The following is a 16,733-nucleotide window of genomic DNA, read 5'->3' as shown; positions in this document are numbered from 1 at the left end:
GGGCTGATTTGGCGCAAAGATTAGAACAGCTCCAACAGTATAACTGGGCCCTATTTTAACAAAGGGTATGCTACTGCCTCAGAAGACACTGCTAGGGATGCTTAGCATCAAGAAGGGAGAGCGACCACCGCAGCAGTTGTAACTAACTTCTCCAGCCTCGACATCCTGAAATCGGAAAAGGAAGGAAGAATATCACCATCGCAGCAGCAACCGACCACAGCCAACGTGGCACCACCAAAACCACCGCGATCGACCAATTTCGAAACAAAACTCCACAAGAAAGAAACTGAAGAATTGAAAGTTTCCACTCTACAATCTAATCCTGACTACCAACAGGTGAAACCATTACCAAAAGAAACTTTAAACCTATTTCTAACGAAAGAAAATGGGTACTTACCCCATAAGCCCAAAACGCGCCCTACCGCATCAGTGGACACCACCCAACTGAAGATTGCGCAGTAAGAAGTCTTCTCTGACGTTCGGGGTACGGCAAGCAGAACCTACAGAATCCAGTGAACCTGGAAATCGTGAACTACCGCCAACTGACTATAAAGGATTGGTGAGCATTGTCCCTGTTTGCCCTGGAGTACAATCTAGTCAGTGTTAGGCATTGGGAGGTGGGAGGTGTATTATTCACTGTTACCCCTTTGAATGTGTGATGTACTGTTCTTTATTAGAGTAATTATAAGTTTGACATTGTATTTTCTTGTCTTTAATAAAATCAAAGTTCTTTTGCACCAAACCAGTTGTCTCTTGCATTTTATCACATCCCCCAAATAAATCCAGAGTCCAGAACCCAGGGAGTGGGAGCGATTCGAACCGCTCAGAAGGTCAGAGGTGAACCTGACCCCCGAGACCACCCCTTACAGAGGGCTCCCAGTGCCCCCGGAGCACCGCACTGCACCCCAAGGTGAAGCACCTCCATTGCCAACCACACATGAGAGCCAGCAGCAACCTCTTGCTTCTAGCTCAGAGCACATTCCCACCTCGGGACCATCCTCTCCCATATCTGACCAAGCAGCGCTTCAGCCGTAACCTCCCCCCCCCTCCGTCCCCCTAATGGAGCATTGCCTGAGGACCTCATTGGCCAGGTGGCTTGGATTCAGGAAGGTAAGGGGAAGGGTTAGAGGTGGGGAGGAGAAGCGGGCGGGCGGGGGGGGGGGAAGGGTTGGTTTGTATAGAAATACTGATGATTTCAGATTAAAGTTCGGTTTAAATGTTTTTTATTTAACAAAACCTTGCAGCACATAGGCTCAGATAGCTGCACCATTACACGCTGGTGATTCCTTAACATCAAAGGGTATAATTACACTTAACTGCATTCAACTTAAACTTTAACTGTCACCAAGGTGATGCCCATCACTGATGTATCATCTGCATACCCAGTATGTAACACTAACGTTCTTTCAGGCAAAGCGATAATTGATGAGCTCCTGACGTAAGGCTCTTGCAGCTATCATGCCACCATGGGTCCTTTCGTGCAGTCTACAGGGGGACGGGGGCATGGCGTCAGCCTCAGCCTGTTTGTCTGGCCCGATGTCAGCGTCCGCCTCCTTGTCCTCCTCTTCCTCTCTCTGGTGTGGACTGTCAGACTCATCAGGCAATTCTGGTCACCTCCTGATAGCCAAGTTGTGTAGCATGGAGCACACCACCACGAATTGAGCTACCTGCTCAGGGTAGTATTGGAGCTCGCCCCCTGAGTGGTCGAGGCATCTAAAGAGCTGTTTTAGCACTCCAATGGTTTTCTTCACGATATTGCGAGTTGCTCTGTGGCTCTCGTGTTGTTTCTCGGCCTCGATGTTGGTGTCATGCAGGGGGGTCATCAGCCAGGTGGCGAGGCCACATCCTTTGTCACCAAGCATCCAGCATTGCCCTTGTGGCTCATTGTTAAACAAGTCAGATACAGTGCTCTCATGCAGGATGTGAGCATCATGGATGCTGCCTGGAAATTGAGCATTCACTGCCAGTATAATTGGCTGGTGGTCGACATCCAGTTGGACATTCAGAAAGTGGAATCCCTTGCGGTTCCTGAAAACCTTTGCATCCTGAAAAGGTGCCCGCATCGCGATGTGCGTACAGTCTATTGCTCCCTGCACCTTGGGGAAGTTTGCAATTCTGGAGACTCCTAGAGCCCTCTGGGCCTCCATGATCATAGGGAAGTTGATCAAGTCCCTCCTGCATGCATTCAGGGCTTCAGTGACCTGTCTAATGCAGCGATGTGTGGCATGCTGAGAAAGTCCGCAAATGTCGCCAGCTATGGCCTGAAAAGAACCTGAGGCATAGAACGACAGTGCCGCGGTGACTTTAACCTTGATGGACAGTGCAGTACTGTTGGTGCTGGCAGGCTGCTGATCTGCCCTTATCAGCTGGCATACCTCAGTGATAACCTCCTTGTGGAAGCGCAGTCTCCGAAGGCAGGTGGTGTCGGGCAAGTTGAGGTAAGAATGCTTCTCCTTGTACTTGCGGGGGGTGTAACGTCTGATCCTCCTCATCAGTCTGTCACGTCTTACATTGGGCACATAATGCAGTGGAGCATTCCTTCGGCGATGTCGAGTCTGCTGCATATAATTGGTCACCAAGAGAGGGTGAGAAAGGACAGACCCCATTGCAGTAGCTCTCTGTTTTCCACCGATTGGTCACAAACAAGGAATGTCCCGATGAAGACACCTCTTCAATTCCAATCGGTCACAATGTGGTCCAGATGTTTTTGCAGATGTTCACATCAACTCCAACTACCTGCAGAGTACATCCGAGCTCCGCCGACGTTGAAGCACAGCAGCCTTTTAAAGGACACGACATGTGATCTAGAACATGGTGTCCATACGCTGTGATTAGTTCTGGTTAGTTCCACTTTTTGTGGGCAGTTTTTTGGGGAAGCGATATTGTGGCCGATATGTGTGCGAGGTGATGAAATTGTTGCTGGACGATCTCATGGCCGCTAGTTTCGGTAAATATGCTCTTCATGACAAAAAAATGTGGGCGGGAGTTAATATTGAATCTCAGTGATAAACTCGTGCGGAAAGTAACACTGGCCGATATTATGGGCGTTGAATTCGCCCATTCTGCTGATTCCGCCCCAAAAAAGTGAGCGGGCGTTAATATTTTTTCTTGGCGTTAAGCACATGGGGAAAGTAACGTTCGGCGATAAGTTTCCGAAAAATGCCTGTCAGTTTCCACTTTGTGCCAAAATGGGCAATATATGGACGTTATACATCACTTCAGTGGTAAAATGGGCATTAATTGGGTGTTAAGCATGCAAAAAAAGTGGAGGTTCTAGCCCACAGACATGTTCAGTGACTGTTAACGTGTCCCGCTAAATTTGGCGGGAGTTAAGCTCCGGCGGTAACCCGTAGCGCCCCGCTCCGCTGCGCCGGTGATGCTGACGTTATCATGCTGCGCCACACCCCGTTAGCACCCAGGACCTTAAATTGGGTACTGCCCGCTGAAGCTGCACGGGGCAATGACAGCGACAGCTTCAGGGGATGCATACCAGAAGGCCGTCCGCTCGCGGGGCAAAGGTCAAAGGGGAGGTGTGCTGCTATTTAAAAAAAAACAATTCGCCGACTTTTATGTGCGCCTTGTTGGTGTGTTGAATGCGGGGTCCGTGCCGCGATCGCTCATGCCGGCTGTTGGCTCGGCAACTCCCTGGTGGACCCTTTTGTTTCCACAGAGTATTCGGCATAGGCCATTCCCGTTAATCACGGGAATAGCCCCTCCCACGTGGAAACAGCACACGGCCCAGTGCATAGCGCCGCAACGCACCCCCGAGGCAGCCACCACGCTACTGTCCCTGAAAGCAAGTGGAGCGCTTCACTTAGCACGCTGCTTCCTCTTGGGGGCATAACTCCAATTTCTCGCGAGAAGTGATACTTCTGCACCTGGCGCAAAGTCTTGAGAGTGGTACTGCCCCCAAACTGGGCGGTAACAAATTTTTCCCCAAAGAAGTTTTGCTGCAATTCTATAGGGCCCTGGTGAGACCACGCCAGGAGTACTGTGTAGAGTTTTCATCTCCTTATCTAAGGAAGGATATACTTGCCTTAGATGTACTGCAACAAATGTGCACCAGACTGAATCCTCGGATGGGGGTATTGTCCTATGGGGAGAGATTGAGACTAGGCCTATATTCCCTACAATTTAGAATAATGAGAGGTGGTCTCATTCAAATGTATAAAATTCTTACATGGGTTGACAGGGTAGATCCTGGTAGGATGTTTCCCCTGGCTGGGGATTCTAGAAATAGGATCTCAGTCACAGTCTCAGGATAAGGGCTCGGCCATTTAGGACTGAGATGAGAAGAATTTTCTTCACTCAGAGGGTGGTGAATCTTTGGAATGCTCTATCCCAGAGGGCTGTGGATGCTCAGTCGTTGAGTATATTCAAGACAGAGATCAATGGATTTTTGGATATTAAGGAAATCAAGGGATTATGGGGATAGTACAGGAAAGTGGAGTTAAGGTAGAAGATCAACCATGATCTTAGTGAATGGCAGAGCAGCCTCGAGGGGCCAAATGGCCTACTCCTGCTCTTAATTCTTATGTTTGTATGTTCTTATGTTCTCAGCCTTAAGCTTTCATGCAACTGGATCATTCCAAGCCACCTGTGGGGATATGCAGCAAATCAGTTAGTGAAGTTCACTGATGCATGTAGCTGGTGAAAAATGCCTTGTCTGCCAAAACATTTTCATCTCTTTCCTCATGAAAATTTGATCATAGATGAGGCGGCACTGCTTTTTCTTATGGGACAGATTGTCCCAAAGTACAGGGGATTATTGCCGGCCTGCGCGTGACCCCTATGGTCAATCCAATCCACATAAGAATTAGGAGCAGGAGTAGGCCATTCGGCCCCTCGTACCTGCTCCGCCATTCAATAATATCTATCTCCATGGAAATTGGAGGCCATTCACCCACTCAGCGACCTTCACCCAGGCATTTTGAACACTGTCCCTGATAATATGGTGCCTCTTAGCTCTAAATGCACCCCTTTATTACAGCTCCAAATGGTACTCCTGCTTCTTTGATTTCTACCCTTCATCTTTCTGTAATTTAACTTTAGTTTCCAGGCTTCAATGGAACAATTCCTTTTTTCTAAAGCCTCCTTAAAACCTACTTCTGTCTCCAAACCTTCGGTTAACCCTTTACTTCGCCCCTCAGCTCCTGAGGTGTTGAAGAAAATTAAAGGCGAAGATAGGCTAGATAAGAGTGGAACTATTTGCATTGCTTGGTGAGTCCTCGAACAAGGAAACAGAAACTTAAAATTATAGGTAGGCCATTCAGAGGTGATATCGGGAAGCATCTCTTCATATAAAAGTGAGCGGAAATCTGGAACTCTCTGTCCAAAAAGCTGTTGAGGTTGGGGCTCAACTGAAAACTTCAGGAGTAGGCCATACGGCCCCTCAAACCTGCTCTGCCATTCACTAAGTTCATGGCTGATCCGATCATGGACTCGGGTCCACCTCCCTGCCAGCTCCCCATAACCCTTTACTCCCTTATTGCTCAAAAATCTGTCTATCTCCGCCTTAAATTTATTCAATGACCCAACCTCCACAGCACTCTGAGGCACAGAATACCAAAAATTCACCACTCTCTGAGTGAATACATTTCCGACCCCCTTATTCTGAGACTGTGACTGAGATCCTATTCCTAGAATCCCCAGCCGGGGAAACATCCTACCAGGATCTACCCTGTCTAAACTGAGATTGGTAGATTTTTGTTAGGCAAGGGTATTAAGGGTTACGGAACCAGGGTGGGGAGATGGAGTTAAGACCCAGATCAGCCATGATCTAATTGAATGATGGAACAGGCTTGAAAGGCTGAATGGCCTACTTCCTGTTATGTCTCGAATAAAGCAATGTGACTGAGTACTGTATACTTACGAAAGTGTGACCTTAGCTCCTTTATTAAGATTCCAGAGTGCCGGCACAGCATGGGTGGTCTGCTTATATACAGTTCCGCCAAGGGATGCTGGGATCGTTTGGGACGCCAACAAATGCACCCTCTGGTGGCGGTAGAAATGCTGGTTACATGGCGTTGCATACATAATGTTACACTCACAATAAATGGTCAGACTGAGTGCTGTGTGTAATGAGCAAGTGTGACCTTAGCTCCTTTATTAAGATTCCAGAGTGCAGGTACCTCATGGGTGGCCTGCTTATATACTGTGCTCCCAAGGGATGCTATGTTCCAGTGTCTCCTCTTTGTGAAGTGACGTGAGAGACATTTTACTACATTAAAAGTGCTATTTCTATGCACGTTGTTGTAGCTAAGTGGCATTAATGCATTTATCGCCACTTTTTCTCTTGTCTCCTTTCCCTGTCTTTCACCTTCTCCAGACACTCATAATTGGTATAGACCATCCGCCTGAATAAACTGGCGATGGCAGTAATTTCACAGGAAGCTGTTAAAATCTAAATTCATAACTGTAGAGGACTCCCTTGATGCATGTTAAATATATATGAGTTGAGTATTTACATTTTTAGAAAATAAATCTGCTGAAGCCTTTCAGCACAAACACTAAATGAGTTTAGCCAGTCACAGATTACAATCTTGTACAGCTGCTGCAACATTGACTGTCTGTGTTCCTGGGAGCCAAGTAATGGAAATGCACTGTCACACTAAAGAGGACATAGATTCTGTTTGGAAGAAAGACTTGCATTTCTACAGCGCCTTTCACAACTTCAGGACCCCCAGAGCACTTTACAGCCAATGAAGCACTTTTAAAGTATAGTCACTGTTGTAATGTAGGAAAGTCGGCAGACAATTTGTGCAAATTTGGGTAATGTAAGTGGTTTCTCTTAGGTATTTTCGAAGCATCCCCACTTTACAATAGTTCTAATGCTGGGAATTATTACTGTACGGAACAGATGAGCGCGTTGCGGACAAATACCTTGATCTCAATTGGCAATGCTTTATTAAAGTTAAAACACACACCTGCACCCAGTAAAACCACACACACCCTGGTGTGTAAAACAAACAAATGCAGTACAATACACAGTGTGGCCTGTATAAACAGGCCCCTAACGTGAAGTACCCATGTCTAAAACACCTCCCCTCAAAACCCCTAAAGCTTGGTTGGGACACACGACATCCTTTCACACTATGCGGTGGCCCACATTATCCCGTGGGCTGGGATAAATGCTCAGCAATTACCCCTGTGGCTTACTCGCTGCTTCTGGGTCCATACCAAACTGTGGTATCCAATCCAGTCTCAAGATCAGCCTCCCAGTCGAAGTAGCAAGGCTCTCTTGGCTCGTAGATGGTGGTTTCTTCTCCCATTCCAGATGGAGTGCTCAGTCCTTGTGCGTTGCAAGCAGGCGTAGAAGAGGGGAGAGAGAGAGATGGCTTCCAACTGCCTTCTCTTATACCTGCAAGACTGCTTGAAGTCCAACAGCCCTTCCCGCCTGAGGCTGTCCAACTGAAAAGCAAAAACCAAGACTTTGTCTGCCCCTTTGTCAACTGGGCTGTCCCTCGATGGATGGCTCCAATGAGTTTGTGGTCAAAATAGCTTTCCTTTGTCATTCGATGGCCTGAAACTCCGGCCACTTTACTTAATGTCTCACTGATGGGTTCCCATTCCATGACAAAAGGTGCTCATCAACCATGATGTTACTGCATTCAGCCATTCTCATTCCCGCCCAGTTGATGTGTATTCAACTTAAGCATGTTTGGACCTGCTCCAGGTCAGCTGTTCTGCTGTATAGTGAATATGTCCCAGCAAATTTCAAAACTTATAAGTCCAAAAGTTCATGCCAATGTTTTCGCCGAATTTTACAGTAAAGAGAGTTGATGTACTGATCAGCCACAATCTAATTGAATGGCAAACAGGCTCGAGGGATGAATGATCTACTCCTGCTCCTATGTTGTGAGAGGTGTTATATACATGCCTTTCTTCCATAGGGCTCAGTACTTAGTCCCTTACTTTTTGTCGTATATATTAATGACTTAGATTTAAATATAGTGGGCATGACAAATACATTTGCAGATGATACAAAAATTGACCATGTGGTTGACAGTGAGGAGGAAAGCTCTAGACTGCAGGAAGATATTGATGAACTGGTCAGTTGGGTAGAAAAGTGGCTAATGGAATTCAACCGGTAATGCATTTGGGGAGGGGGCAACAAGACAAGGAAATACAGAATAACTGGGAGGAAACTGAGAGGTGTGAAGGAACAGAGGGACCTTGGAGTATATGTCCACAGACTCTTAAATATGGCAGGACAGGTCAATAAGGAAGTTAAAAAGTCATACGGAATGCTTGTCTTTACGGATGCAGTTATTTGCGCTGTGAAAATGCTCTGATTGGCTCTCCATTATCACATGCCCTGATAGCTGATTGGTCCCCATGCAGGATAAGTCACACCCAGAAGTTTCTCTGGAATGAGTAATTGGAGCCAACCAGCCTAAGTTCTGAGTGACTTTGCAAAGTGTTATTTGAATCATTTTGACTTCAGAACGCAGAGAGGATAGAGTTCCACCAACCCAGCAAAAGCCACCCAAGTTCCTGACCCCATCTCAGCCCAAGTGCATGCCTCCCCCAGCCGAAGGTCCTGACCCCATCCCAGCCCAAGTGCATACCTCCCCAGCCCAAGTTCCTGACCTTACTCGCCCCCCCCCCCCCCTCCCCCCACCATAGATGGGGCATTGTGTGTGAGTCTCAGATTGTTAACAGATTTATTGGGTATGAAGTGAATAGTGCGTGTTTAGTGACTCCCGGATTTCATCCACCCGAATGATATCCCTTGTCACACACGCACCAAGCTATCCCCGAAATCGGGTGCGGGTGTAAAGGGGGTTGGAAGAACATAATAAGTCTTCACTGAGTTCCCTCTCTCACCTCCAATCTCCCCTTCCGCTTCCCCTCTCTCTCTCCCCCATGTCTCTCCCTCTCTCCCTCCCCCCGTCTCTCTCTCTCTCTCTCCGCCCTCTGTCTCTTCCCCCCTCATCTCTCTCTCTCCCTCCCATCTCTTTCTACCCCCCATTTCTCTCTCCCCCCCATCTCACTTTCTCCCCCCATCTCTCTTTCTCCTCCTGTCTCTCTCTCTGCCCCCCCTTTCTCTATCTATCCCACCGTCCCTCTCTCTCTCTCCCCCGTTTCTCTCTCTCTCTCTCCCCGTCTCTCTCTCTCTCGCTCCTCCTCGCGTCTTCCTCTCTCCCCTCCCCCAGTCTCTCTCTCATCCCTGTCTCTCTCTCTCTCACCCCCCCCATCCCTCTCTCTGCCCCGTCTCTCTATCTCCCCCTCACCCCCGCGTTTCCCTCTCTCCCCTCCCCTGTCTCTTTCCCCGCGCCCCCGCCTGCCTGCCACTTCTCTCTTCCCCTCCCCCCGACCTGCCTGCTGCTCTCTCTCTCTCTGCCACCTCCGATGTTTTCCCTCCCACAGAAGGCCGCGAAAATTTTCCAAATAATGCAAGAAATAATGCAAAGGCTTGAAGCAAATCCAGCGGCAGAAAATGTTTCAGTAGCAGACTAAATGCAGACTCTTCAGAAGATCAGCAGCACATCGTTGCGGGGACCCACTTCCTCTTCCGGTTTCGGGTTCGAGGAGTCTGCGCATGCGCGAGAGACGTTGGGGGCGGAGTCCAGAGGACACAGACGCAGACAAAACACAGTGCAAATAGGCATTCTGTTCCTTTCTTAGCTGAGCAGGGAAGTTATGCTAGAACTGTATACAACACTCGTTAGGCCACAGCTGGAGTACTGCGTGCAGTTCTGGTCACCACATATACAGGAAGGACGTGATTGCACCTGAGAGGGTGCAGAGGAGATTTACGATGATGTTGCCAGGACTAGAAAACTTTAGCTATGAAGAAAGATTGGATAGGCTGGGGTTGTTTTCCTTGAAACAGAGGAGGCTGTTGGGAAATTTAATTGAGATGTATAAAATTATGAGGAGCCTAGAGAGTGTGGACAGGAAAGACCTATTTCCCTTAGCAGAGGGGTCAATAACCAGGGGGCATAAATTTAAAGTAGTTGCTTGAAGGATTAGAGGGGAGATGAGGAAACATTTTTTCACACAGAGGGTGGTGGGAGTCTGGAACTCACTGCCTGAAAGGGTGGTAGAGGCAGAAACCTTCATCACATTTAAAAAGTACTTGGATGTGCACCTGAAGTACTGTAACCTCAAGGGCTACGGGCCTAGTGCTAGAAGGTGGGATTAGGCTGGATAGTTCTTTTTCAATCGGAACAGATATGATGGGCTGAATGGCCTCCTTCTATGTCGTAATTTTTCTATGATTCTATGATTCTATAATCCAACCCCCTTGCAATAATGGCCAACATGCCATTTTCCTTCCTAATTGTTTGCTGTGCCTGCATGTTATCTTTCTGTGGATCGTAAAGCTCACTGAACACCAACATTTAATAGTTTCTAACCATTTAAAATTATTCTGTGTTACTATTCTTCCCACCAAGGTGAATAACCTCACATTTCCCCACATTAGACTACATCTGCCACCTTGCCCACTCACTTAACCTGTCTATATCCCTTTGCAGGCTCTTTGTGTCCTCCTCACAGCTTACTTTCCCACCTTACTTTGTATATTCAGCAAACTAGGATAAATTGCACTCAGTCCCTTCATGTAATTTATTAATATAGATTGTAAATAGATTGTTCTATCTATTTTCTCTCTTTTTATCAATTTTTGGTCATCTTTTGTTGGTTTCTAAAGCTCTCCCAATCCTCAGACTTACTAATATCTTTGCAACATTATAAGTCTCTTTTAATCTATTACTATCCTTAACTTCTTTTGTTAGCCACGGATGGATCACTTTACCAGTGGATATTTTATTTCTCAGTGGAATGTATATTCGTTGAGAATTTTGGAATATTTCTTTAAATGTTTGTCACTACTTATCTGCCGTCATTACTTTTAAACTAATTTCCCAATCTACCTTGGCTAACTTCCCTCATGCCTATGTAATTTGCATTATTGAAGTATTTCAGTCTCAAACTCAACGTGAAATGTTATTATATTATGATCACTCTTTCCAAGAGGATCCTTTACTATGAGAGTACTAATTAACCCTGTTACATAATACAAGATCTAAAATAGCCTGTTCCCTGGTTGGTTCTATGACATATTGTTCTAGGAAATTGTCTCGAATGCATTCCATGAACTTGTCCTTCAGACTAGCTTTGCCAATTTGAGACAACCTATGCCAATTGACAAGATACCCCTTATCCACAACTTGGGTGAAGCCATTTTATCCCTGGCAAAGCAAAAGTGCATCCAGTGAGAATGTCTTGGGCATTTACTATTCCCCTACATTTCAGCAGTAATGGTTACTAATGAGTATGCGCTGATATTACTTGGGGCTGGACTTTGCATTGTTGTCCAGATTGCCAAAAAATGAGCGATATTTCCGGCATTAATGATAATATATTTTTTCGTGATCGCCGGAATATCGCCCATTTTAAAACCCTCTACTTTCCACTTTTTTATTTGGGCATTAGCCATTGCGATGTGAAATGGGCATTAGCGATTTATTCCATCATGCAAGGCCAGCTTCCATAGCAATGGGCTTTTCCCATGATTCGCAGAAGAGAGTGAGAGAGGAGAGAGAGAGAGAGAGGAGGCGATTGCAGAAGCTGGTGTTGAGTATTGTTTGTATTGGTATTATTGAAGAAATGGAGAACATTGGTAGTGTTCAGGAAGTGATGTAGAAGTGGAGGAGGTGGCTGAAGTGGGTGAGGTGGGAGAGGAGGTGGGCGGACAGAGGTGCACCAAGTGCTTCAGCGATGAGGCCAATGCTGGCCTGGTCTCCGAGGTAGAAAACCGATGGGCCCAATCGACCCAGGGTGGTCGTGGGAAACCACCCCCCAGGGTATACCAGAGGATCTGATGCGAGATCGCAGAAGTGGTGTCCTCAACCACACATGAAGTGAAAGAGCCTAACCAGTGCCATAAGTGCTGAAACAATCTCGTTGGTTCCGGCAAAGTAAGTATTACATTTATTTAATAAATTGTAATGATGCAACGATTAATTTAAATGTAGATCTGCTGGATTGTAGTTAGGCTGGTAATCTTGGTGTCATGCGTTTAATTCTAACCTCGATCTTATTAAAGTTATTCTCAGACAGTAGATGTAACCATGCATTCAATCGCATTCGAAGCATATTAGCATATAACGTTAACGATGAATAGCATGGGCGATTACTAATTGTTCTGTGTGTTCTGTGTGTTGTGTTGTGTTGTGTAACAGTAATAATAATAAACTGATATCTGTCAGTAATCTGATATCTGTCATATCTGTATCTTATGCCATGCTCTTGTCACCTTTGCAAAAGAAACTTTCGAAGAATCGATCAGAGCAGAGATGTACCAGTAGAGGACCAGCAGATCTGACCCCACTGACGGATCTGGAAGAGCGGGCATTGGCCTTAGTGGGGGTCCACAACGTCGACCACCCATGGTGGTGCTGAATCCATTCTTGTGCCACGTGAGTAATGTATAAACCATTGGTGATTTAAAGTAATTTTATGCCATTTTAGTATAATACATGATTGATATAATGTTATGTAATGTTATATAATTAATGATGGAATCATGAAATATCATTGTTATGCGATGCAGATTCTGTATTATCATGATGTTAATTATATATGATGTCTGTCAATGATATTAATAGCAGTAGTGTTGCTCCTCGTACATATGCCTGCGTAGCATAATTATTCTCGTGTGACCCTGGCATCCCCTTCTCTTCTACTAACCTAATTTATGTTTTCTAGATCACCAGTCCTCACAGCCTTTCCAGGTTCCCCAGGTGCTCCAGCTTCCCAGGCATGTCAGCCTTCACAGGATCCCCAGGTCCCCATGGTTCCACCAGTTGTCTCCGGAGGCGAGGACGCAAAAGCCTCTCCTGTCCTTCTGCAGGTCCTGATATCCACCGAGGATAATGAAGAAGTGGAGGAGGAGCCTGTAGCAGTCTCACCGTGTGTTCCTGTGGCCACGCCCTCTTCCACCGAGGAGGTAGCGGGGCCAAGCTCCTTACAGAGCCTGAGTGGTTATATGCCTGCGCCGACCCCACGGAGGTTGGTTCGATGAGGTCGGACTGCTCCAAGGCCGGCAGATTTAAGTGTGGACATGGTAAATGTGTCCAGGCTGAGCAGCGACATAGGTCGAGAGCTCCTCCGGGCAATGGGCGGGTTAACTGGCCACGTTGCCGCTCTGACCACGATTGTCTCTCAGGAGATGCCGCGGATGGTAGCAGTCAGGGAGAGAATAGCCGAGTCCATGAATGCCAGACGGCAGCCAGTGGTCCTGGAATACGACACTGCACCCCAAGGTGCCGTGCCGCCATTGCCATTGACACATGCGAGTCAGGAGGAAGCTCTTGCCTCTGACTCAAGGACGTTTCCAGTGGCCACGTCCTCTCCAGTTCCAGCTCCATCTATGAATCTGCCTTCAACCCTCACACAGCAGCAACGCTCGAGGTGTCCTGCTGCAAGCCAGCTTGGAGTTGGTAGGGGAAGATAGGGGGAGGGTAAATGAAAGGAGAGGCAGGTAGGGAGGGTGGGGATTCTTATTATCGTTGTTAAAAGATTTGTTGACTGTTGGGTGGTTGGGTGTCTGTTATATTTATAATTGTTTTTTAAAGTCTGTTGTGATTGTTGTTTTATTGTTATTTATCATTTAAAATATTTTCACTGTTGGGGTGGGGTGGGAGGTACATGGGTGTTAACAGTTAATGGTGTTTGTTTAAAAAAAAATTGTTTAAAACTTTTCTAAACATTAACATTTTTTTATTTAAATTAACATTGCTGTGCCATGTCTTCAAATAGCAGAAACGTTAAACATATACAAAGTTTGCAAACACTGGCAAGGCCAGGCCAGGCAAGGTAAAGATGAAATGTAACATAACACAAACGTAACTGTAAATGTCACCAACGTAACACAAAGTGTTCATTTATGAGCTGCGGACATAACAGTCTTGCAGCTGCATAACTACAACAAGGTCTACAGTGAGGTGGGGGCATGGTTTCAACGCCAGCCTGATTGTCCTCCCCGAGGTCCTCATCCAACTTCTCGTCCTCCTCTTCAGCCTCTCCTCTCTCCTGAGGTGGACCGGCAGTCCCATCTGGCAATTCTTGTCCCTTCCTGATAGCTAATTTATGCAACATGCAGCACACCACCTGCTCAGGGTGGTATTTTAAGTCACCTCCTGAGTGGTCCAGGCGTCTGAAGCTCTGCTTATGCATTCCAATTGTCTTCAACGATATTGTGTGTGGCTATTGTAGCGCTTCTTAGCTTCCATCTGGGTCTTACGCAGGGGGGGGGTCATCAGCCAGCTGGCAAGGCCATATCCTTTATACCCCAGCAACCAACCGTGATCTTTAGGCTAACTCTTAAACAGGTCAGAGACAGTGCTCTCACGCAAGATGTGTGCATCATGGATGCTCCCTGGAAAATTTGCATTTACTGCTATGATGATTTGCTTGTAGTCGATGTCGAGTTACACATTCAGGGAGTGGAATCCCTTTTGGTTCCGAAATACATCTGCATCCTGAAAAGGTGCTCACAGGGCAATGTGTGTACAGTCTATTGCTCCCTGCACCTTGGGGAAGTTTACTATTCTTCAGAAACCTAAAGCTCTCTCAGTCTGTGCCTCCCTGTTCATAGGGATGTTTATAAAGTCTATCCTGCGAGCTTAAAGGGCATCAGTTACCTGTCGAATGCAACAATGTGTGGCATGCTGAGAGATACTGCAAATGTCACTAGCTGAGGCCTGAAAGGAGCCCGAAGCGTAGAAGGAAAGTGCCGCAGTAACCTTGACCTCAATGAGCAGTGCAGTCCTGATGGTGCTGTTAGGCTGTAGATCTCCCTTAATGACCTGGCATATCTCACTGATGACCTCCTTTTGGAAGCACAGCCTCCTAAGGCACTTGTTATCGGTAAGTCCAGGTATGATCGCTGATCCCTGTAAGTGCGTTGGGTGTAAGTTTTCCTCCTCCTCAGAAGTCTGCCAACTCTTTGATTGGGCACATAATGCTCTTCAATAAACTTTCTCCCATCTCTTGTCTGCAGCATATGAGTAGTCATCAATACTGGCTGAGAAATTACAGGCCCCATTTCTATTACTAAATGCCCTTTTTATATATATTCAGAATTATTAAATTGTCCTCCAAAAACTCAATAAAAAATCAAAAGTCACCACAATATGATTAGATGGTTGTCAAGAGATTTTAAAACCACCTTAAAAGCACTCACAAATTACTTTAAAGCTCCCATGAACTTGAAGCAGCCTTTTATGAAAAGTCCTCCGAATTACAAAATAGCATCCGTACCGCTGGATTAAGGTCAGGTGAGTGCAGCTTTTCTTGAGCGTCTTTTTGGGCGATCGATCATTTAGACGATATATGGGCGAATTGCCGAAAGTAACGCTCAGCGATATTCTGGGCGGTATTTGGGCATTACTTTCCATTATATACAGTCTTCTGGGCGGTGCATGACTCATAATTTAAAAAAATATATGGATGGGCGGTTCAGCTAATTCTCGGTGTTAACTTTATGCCAAAATTTACGTCGGCGATAAATGGGCGATAATTGAGCGTCAGTTTCCATTTTTAATCAAATAGGGGCGTTAGACTAATTATTAGCGGTTAAATGGGTGGTAACTGAATGGTAACGGGGCGAGCCCAATGGAAAGTCTAGCCTCTCTATTTTACAGGTGGAGACAGTATGGTTATTTAATACATCAATAGGATACTCCTTCATGAAGACTAGCACAGTCGAGCCCAATTATTCCCTCAACCACTGTCCATGAACATCAATTTCCAGCAGGGATCAGACAATTAGGAATGGGAACTCTGCCTAATGTTGTCCTTCCTAAGTCAGGAGCAAAGATCCCGAGTTGAGATCATTAACTTAACATGGACCAGGGAATTAAACTTGACACCTTCCTGGTCTGCATGTCTATGTAGTGTCAGTTTAACTCGGTTAACTGGCAGCACTCTTCCTGTTATGTATGTAAACTTTACTAGTGTGTAAGACTTGCCACCAGGGGACGCAGCTGTTGGAGACCCAAGGGTCACCTGCACACCCTGGGCAAGCAGGTATAAAAGGCAGTCTACCATGCTGCTTCCTCACTCTGGAGTTACATTAAAGAGACCAAGCTCACAATAGTTTGAGCTTACAGTATACAGTCTTGTGGCGTTATTCTGAACATAACAATTGGCGATGAGTGACAGATCATGAACTTTCACACGGTTATGGCTGCCCTTGGTATTCTTCAGAGATTTGTTGAGGGTGATGATGGGGAAGCCTTCGTTTAATGTCTTGACCAGTACTTCATGGCCAACGAGCTAGATATGTAAGATACCGCAGTCAAGAGCAGGGTGATTCTCCTCACCATTTGAGGGTCCACGATATATGGCCTCATCAAAAATCTGCTAGCACCGACGAAACCAATGGACAAGACATATGCAGAATTGTGCACGCTGGTTCGGGCACACCTCAAGCCGAAGGAGAGCATTTTAATGGCCAGGTATTGCTTTTATATGAACCATCGCTCCGAGGGCCAGGACGTGGCGAGCTCTGTCGCCGACCTAAGATGCCTTGTGGGACTGTGCATATTTGCTGGATTTTTTGGGGAAATGTTGCAGGACTTGTTCATGCTTGGAATCGGCCACAAGGTCATTCTTCACAAACTGCTGCCTGCCGAAGCCTTGCTCAGATCTAGGGATATCACGATAGCCCAGGCTTTCATGTCCACGAACGATAACACTAAACAGATATCTTTTCA

The sequence above is a fragment of the Pristiophorus japonicus genome, chromosome 2 (genome assembly GCF_044704955.1).
Source record: "Pristiophorus japonicus isolate sPriJap1 chromosome 2, sPriJap1.hap1, whole genome shotgun sequence".
NCBI lineage: Eukaryota > Metazoa > Chordata > Chondrichthyes > Pristiophoridae > Pristiophorus > Pristiophorus japonicus.
The sequence above is the reverse complement of the archived record's forward strand: the minus strand, read 5'-3'. Positions refer to the sequence as shown.